The following is an 8,441-nucleotide window of genomic DNA, read 5'->3' as shown; positions in this document are numbered from 1 at the left end:
CCTCACCTGAGATATGCTATTACCATTTACAATATTTTATGAAACTGATTACTACACTAAGCTTTTTATTTCAATAATTAAAAATATAGAAAGTTCTTATAACAAAATTTCATAACAGATAGCATCCACACACAACTTTATTATATTGTAATTAAAAATACAAAATAAAATCTCATAATAGCTGGGAAAGTTATGCAACTTGTTGCTGGATGCTTTCTAAAAGTGAAAATAAATCCTCTTTGGGTTTCTTTCAGTTAGCAAAAAAGAGGTACTAATATAGGTCTTTCATAAATCAGATCTTTCATTTAATTCAATTGATATATTACTTAATAATAAAATTCTTCACTACATTCAAACTCCATTTGTACATTTTTCCAAGTTAATGTTAAATATTTTCTACATGGAATCAGTGCTGGCCCAAGGCAAGTTTTAGGATGGAGCGACATCCTATTATCGCACCCCCCTTGGTTGCCCCTAATTTATACCCTTTAATTTTCTTTACCATTGAGGTGCCCCATAGCACTTAGCACCTGGAGCAGCTGCTCTGTTTGCCCTATGGTAGGGCCGGCTCTGCATGGAATTTTCTCAATTATAAAACATTTCAGTTATATGTTTTTTCTTTATATGTCATATTTTCCACTGCTTTTTATCTCTTATGTGTTATTCACTTTAAAATGGAAAAATTTAAAGTGATAATTAAAAAGTGAAAAACAAATTATGTATTCACTTAAAAGCTGATTGCTGCATAACCAAAGAGGATACAATCAGCCTTATTGGGGGTTATTTTTTGACCTATCACTGTACTAACAATTTAACTCAAAATTTAACACTTTTATATTGTTTTTATTAATTTGGCAATTATTGGCAATTAATAAAAATATAAAAGTGTTACATTTAGAAAAAGACCCATATAAAAGGAAATTTAAAGAACACACACAAATCAAAAAACACCCTAAAGATAACTTAATTAATATTTCAGAAGGCATATCAATAGACCCCCAATGGTATAAAGTAATAGAGAGCACTGCCATGCGTTAAAGATTGTTTAAAAGTACACCCTGTTGTACGGAATGTTAGGAATGGTTTAAATAACATTACTTGTCGGTATACTGTTACTCTGTGAACACCGGATAACACCAGTTGTCAATTTTTACCGTTTCATCTTTTGTTGGGAATAATACATATTAACTAAAAATGTAAGTGTTCATAGATACTTTGAAATTAATAATCTGTGTTATATTTTTTATATAAATGATGTGTTAAACAGCAATGCTCTTTACATTTTTCATATTATAGAAAATAATCATACAACTATGTAATAAAAATATAGTCACACAATTCTATGTTGTACCATTATATGACATGCAAGTTTTTTATTTTATTGTTTATTCCTCTTTTTTTTTACATCATACTTACCAATGTCATGAAACTCACCTTGTTTTTTTGTAATTTTAACAGCACTCAAGAGGGATGATGACGTTCATGAATAACATAGATATTGATTTTAANTTTTTTATATAAATGATGTGTTAAACAGCAATGCTCTTTACATTTTTCATATTATAGAAAATAATCATACAACTATGTAATAAAAATATAGTCACACAATTCTATGCTGTACCATTATATGACATGCAAGTTTTTTTATGTTATTGTTTATTCCTCTTTTTTTTACGTCATACTTACCAATGTCGTGAAACTTACCTTGTTTTTTTGTAATTTTAACAGCACTGAAGAGGGATTGGAAATACAAGCCAACCCAAAATGCATCTGAATTTAAAAAAGTGTTTTAAATAAACCGTAATGTTTTTCTAACTAATTGCTGTTTGATCATCTACCAAAATTATTGTTTGGATTGCAAGGATGCTACACACAAAAATTGTTTTATTCTGTTTTAAAATTTTCTTACACCATATCCTTTCATTAGGTGAACCATTCAAAGTTTATCCTTCCCCCATTTAAAGTTTGGTTACTCTGTCATGTATCGGGTAACATTATAACAAAACGGAAACATCACAAATACGGAGCTAGACAAAACACACATGTGCAATCACATACATCTGGCACTCCACTATGTCACATGCAAGTGGTCTATACATTACACTATATAATGTGAGATGACTGTTCATGTTTCATCTGCTATCTACTTTACAGTTAAATTACAATACTGTATATAACAAACTCAAAATATCAAAAAATCCTGCAAAATTTATTGAAGAAAACTAACATTTTCAACCATGTTTAGTGATCATCATCAGATTAGAATAAAAGAACTGGAATTTTAACATAAATTTCAAACTCTAAATCCGGAACCTGTTACCAGTGTAATTTGCGTGAAACAACCTTCCTTTCACAAACATTTTCAAGCTGTCGAGGTAGCTCTTCTTCAGATAGAGAAAATTCCAACGGAATACTTCAAAAAAAATGGAATGTAGATATTTAAACAAAAAACCAAATTGAAAAATGGAATGTAGATATTAAAACAAAAAACCGAAAGCTCGTATAATGGAAATCATCGAGACGGTCATGCACATTCGTGCACTGATGTTGATATTTAAAGATTGTCATTTAAAACGTTTGTGAAAGGAAGGTTGTTTCACGCAAATTACACCGGTAACAGGTTCCGGATTTAGTATTTCACCCCCGGTGTCAAAGAGAGATTGAATTTGTTATTTAAATTTCAAACATGTCAAGCATACATTTAGTTGGACATGGTGGCAATTTTCATTACTGCTGTTTACAAATGAAATCCTTTTATTAATCAGCCTCCAAGAACCCATGCTTGTGATAAAGTTTGTAATCCTTATAGTTTATAGCTATGTTCTGTCTCTTAGCTCTAAGCTCCTAAGATGAGCCATGTCAATGGAGAGATATATGAGATGTTGACTGTGTCCAATCAAATGCTTGTTTGATATGTTTGAAATTTAAGTTTGAATTCCTGTTCTTTTATTCTATCTGACTACTATTAAAAGTAGTTGAAAATATTCCATCTTGTTGAACTTCCATCCTCAATTACAAATACTGTATTCTAATACAGAGAAAGATTCATTTTTAAGTGGTCATAACAAGAACTTATTGGAAGGGTTGATATGAAATTAGAGACTTGATGTTCCAGTCCAGTAGTCTTTATGAGAGATATTCTTTAAGAGGGGTCTCACTGTATTTTTAATTAAATGAAATGAAACAATGAAATTCAGGGCAGAGTAAAAAAATGAAGATCATTTGGAAGAGTAATATTACAATTAAATGAATAAATTGCTAGCACAATCAAGAAGCAAATCAAATATTTCATTGACCTTTTATTTATTTTTCATATACTCGGCAAGGTATTATGGTTTAAATATTTTTGCCATTTTTCATCAATTGCTTATGTGAAATATCTTATTTAATAGTTATGAATATTTCTGCAACTTTGAACTTAGCATCTTAAGTTAATTTGGAGTTGTTTTTATGAACATTCCACTATATTTAAAACACATTGAAAGCTTGAAAATATTTGAAAAAAGTTTTAACTTTAATTCAACATACAATATAAAATAGAAGTCCATAAAATCACAAAATAAATACTAAAAAATAGAACAGAAACCATCAGCTTTAAGAATGCTAAAAAATATTAACTATTTGAGCATTTCTCTTATAATTTCATAACTTCTATCATGTACTGTTTATTGAATTAAAGTTAACATGCAAATGATAAGAATTTTTTGCTTGAATAACATCTGTAGGAAGTATTCCAATACTCTCCACCTTTATATCCAATACCTTTATATTTTAATAAATTATTTTTGAACTTCTTGTAAGTTTTGTATTTTATTCTTTCAAGACGGCTTTTAGGTGGTCTGAAAATTCTAGGAACTGATGCTTATTTCTTTTTTGACTTCAATATAGTAATATTTTGTGTGTTAAAAGTATTTTTGTTCATAAATAGTTTAAAAGTAGTCCTTGTTTATAAATAGAATTTATTAATAAATCCTATAATAATAACAGTATAAAAGTCCTATTTATAAACAAGATCTAAATGGAGAGTACGAAAACAAAAATTTGTAATATTAAGGTCATAGAGGTATAAAGAATTAGTTTAAAAGTCGTTTTTAAATTAAAAAAAAACTATTAGAAATTAAAATGTGTAATTTATTAATATAAAATCAAGTGTTTTTTTAACACCTGATTTTATATTAATAAACTAGCTGTCACTCGCAACTTCGCCTGTGCGGATTTTGCAAGCAAACACCATTTATATTCAGTATTTTAACAACCATAGTAATTGCTATATAACATCTACCACTGAGAATGAGAATTGCTGAGAATCAAACAAACTGTTTTCAATTTGATCAATTTTCTGGAACGTTTACAATCGTTCTATAATCGAACCAATATGCAATAACAAATTCAAATTTAAAACAGTTTGAACATTTGGTTAAAAAATCAAAATATATAAAAATATTTATAACAAAGTCTGAAAAGTTATCAAATTAATACACCTAAGTACTCAATGAAGAATAAACATAGTTGAAAACAAAAAATCGCATCTAAAATAGTACAGTAGAAGCCGTTCTTCAGGTTAAGCCTTAATCCTTTCCCTCTCCCCCCACGGGGGAATTTTGAAAAATCCCTTCTTAGTGTGCATTTTCATGACGTACCCTAACCGTGTACAAAATTTCACCTCTAGGTTCAGCGGTTTGCTCTGGGCGATGATGAATCAATCAGTCAATCACTGTCAGTCAGGACAAGTAATTTTATATATTTAGATTACACATTTTAGTTGCTAATAAACCATTCTCATATGTTTGAGATTGTTTTTCTATTCTACCAAAAGATATTTTCTCACAATTATTATGGACTTAGCCACACCATTAATGAGATAATTGAAAGATAAAAGACAGGATCCAATATAGCCAAGGACATCATGAAAAATTTCTAAAGGCTGGTTTACATTATATGACTGTTACATCCAAAAACATGCAGACAAGATTTTCTGGCAATTCAGATATTTACACAATGTAATTTAATATAACTTACAAGGAATAAAAGGGAATAAGCATGCCAACCTCTTAGCTAAAGAGGTAGCACATACCCATCGTATGTGCTACCTCTTGACTCACAATAAAATCCCAATTTCGGGTATTAAAAGACTGATAAGAGATGAAACTGTAACAGAATGGCAAGATAGGTGGTCTTACTCAGAGAAAGGAAGGCATACATTTTGGCTCTTGCCAAGTATAGAAGAGCAAATCAAAGACCTAAGTTGGCTCCAGGCCAACTATATCACTAGTCAAATTTACACAGGTCACATCAATAGCTACGAATATCACAAGAAAATTAAGAAGCATCAGATATATACTTGCAACTATGGAGAGGAAACACAGAACATATGTCACTTACTCCTTAATTGTTATAAATACAAGAGAGAAAGAATGGAACTCTCTAGTCTACATCAACTGAATATCAACACTCAGACTCTAGAACTTTACAATTTAATGAGAGACAGAAACCTTGCGGATGAACTAATGTCCTTTGCAAGAAGAATACTCATGTAAAGGGGGGAGAAAGCCTTCTCCTCCACCTATCTGCCAGTAGGTAACTCGTAGTGTCTTGTCGAAGCTAGACAAATAATAGTTACATAGCCTAAGTGTTTAATATTTCTTTTGTATGATAATTGTAAGTTTGTTTATTTGGTATAATGATAAATGAAACATTCCTTGTGGTGTGATAGCGGGACAAGGATGACTCTGATCCCTGTAAGGAAAAATGCTGAACATCAAATGAAAAAAAAAAAAAACAAAAATGAATAACTTACAAGTCATTCTGAATATATGCAAGAGCATTTGTTTCTCTTGAGAGTGATAATGACATAACCTATCACATGATTTTAATCTTGTCATTGATTGGTTCTGTGAGATCCAGATGCGTTTTTCTGTTTATTTTTAACAAAAATCTGAGTTATAAGACACTCGTGTTAAAGGGGACCTTTGATGCAACGAGTCCTTCCCCCCTCTCATTAACCTGAGAGAGTTCGAAATAACGGTATAACAACTAAATATTAACATGTGAGAGGGTTGACATTTAAATGAGTTCACAGGGAAAATTTACAAACAATCAAAGGAAATAGTAAATTATCCACCCAAGGTAGACTAATTCTTACCACCCTAGCCAGCCCATTGATGACTCATCTAGAGTGTAATCACTACAAACAAGTGGTCACCTGATCATATTCCCACACTTGATGGGGATATAACAGCTGAGCACCCAATCTTTGGGGCAATCAGTACCTAAAGAGTATCTTTGACTAGTGCAAGTGACTCCTAGACCATCTCCCCAGATATTCGCCTCCCGAAGGGTCTCTCTTCTGATCGTTGACATCAAACCCTCGACCTTGATCCACGAGTGACCAGATGACTTTGTATAACCAGATCTAGAAACATCGAGTTGGAATGACACAAAGTACTGTATATTGGAGTTATATTTGTAATCTCTCTCTCTCTCTCTCAATTAGGAGTAGATACACTGAAAACGATTTCCCTAGAACCTCATGAGAGTCGTGCTTATGCTTAGCAGACAGTTCTATGTTTCATAGTAGTTGTATATTGTAATCTAGGTTTTAGATATATATTAAACTTATTATTTAGTTAACATGTCAACCTGTCTTTCTTGGAGTAATGGACAGCCTTTCGACTTATCGACAACCTCCCCACTCGGTTTATAGCCCTCCTATTCAAACAGCCATCCAGTGACACTTGAGCAGCCTTTAGCAGATCAACCTCCCATCTTCTCATGGTTCAATGATACAACAAAGAATGAAAATTCTGACAGATTAGATGTGAGCAACAAAATAGTGGAAGTTACATGTAAACTAACCATAATGATACAACTTCCATTGAACCTAGCTCACCAAAGCGGCAAGCAAACAGTCAAAATATTTTTCCACTTCAGACATCTGGCTAGTGATTCAAGATTTATACAAATATAAACATCCAAACCTGATAGTTATATATTAAAGCCAAATTACATCAGGCTATATTACTTCTATTATTATTATATAATGCTAAGTATGTGTGACTCTAGTGCCAAATTACTTAGCATTTAATTAATAACAATAGTAGCAATGTAGTCTGATATAATTCAGTAATCATTTTGTTTTGATTCAAGGTTTATTTGACACAAACTGCATCAAAATCTAATTTGTTAAATATTTATTTCACAGCACTTTAATTATAAAAAAATCTCCCTAATCAATTTTATTTCAGTTTTATTGCAGCGTGTAATATCAAAATTGTTCAGTAGATTTAAATTGAGAAAGCACAATCTCTAAAATTTCCAAGTAAGATATGTACAGTATTTAGAAATAAATTATCTAACTACATGGAAAGCTCATGTTTGCATTACAATTTTCCATCAAATTTCAATGAAAATTTATTACTACTATACTTATTTTTCTTGGCAAATATGGACTATCATAATTATTTTGATACTAATGAAATTATTTTATTATGTTAATTAAATTTCTTACAATTTATTTTAATCATGTTCCTTTTAATTTTTTTAACATTGTGAATGGATTACTATAAAATGTATTTATTAACATTCACAAACATGTTGAAAATGTTTTGTAGATGGTGAAATAATCAAAAAAATCATAGGTTGGTATACTACTGTACAAAACAAAATAAAGTATGCATTTGGAATGAATTGTTTATACTTGAATTAAATACAAGTACTTTTGAAATTTTAAAATGTCTTTCTCAGATGATAAAAGAATATATANATATTCTCACTTATGACATCAAATATACTATACATAAATTGTACTATCTTTTGGCATTAAATTTATTTGATGAATTAAATACAAGTACAGGTGATAAAATAATATATAAAAAATATACATTCTTTTATTGAAATAATTTAAAAGAATATATAATATATATATATTATTTGTATTTAATTCATCAAATAAATTTAATGCCAAAAGATAGTACAATTTATGTATAGTATATTTGATGTCATAAGTGAGAATATAGTTTTATGAATTGTTTAAATATACTTCAGTAAATGGCATATTCAAATGTATTTTCTTGTAATTGTTGGAGACAAATTATGATTAATTATAATATTGGCATAATTTACTGCCAAAAAACCTTTTATTTGTCAATAATATACAGATGAAACAAAGTTTGCAGGAAAACCTAAAACACCTGTAAAATGCATTGTATTTTAATTATGAAAAAATATGCCTAAAGGATAAACTATTATTTGATGAATGTATATATATAGCAGATATATATATATATCTGCTGAATAACAACATAATATATCTCTATCTTTTTATGATAAAATCGGAAACAAAGTGAATGTGTTAACATAAGCACTTACATTCCTTTTTTAAATAGTCATTTTCCAAAATATTCTATGGCTGATGTAAAATACAAGATGTCAATACTTTAACC

The sequence above is a fragment of the Centruroides sculpturatus genome, unplaced genomic scaffold (assembly GCF_000671375.1).
Source record: "Centruroides sculpturatus isolate CEXI.00-Female unplaced genomic scaffold, Cexi_2.0 scaffold932, whole genome shotgun sequence".
NCBI lineage: Eukaryota > Metazoa > Arthropoda > Arachnida > Scorpiones > Buthidae > Centruroides > Centruroides sculpturatus.
Note: the sequence above shows the minus strand (reverse complement) of the source record.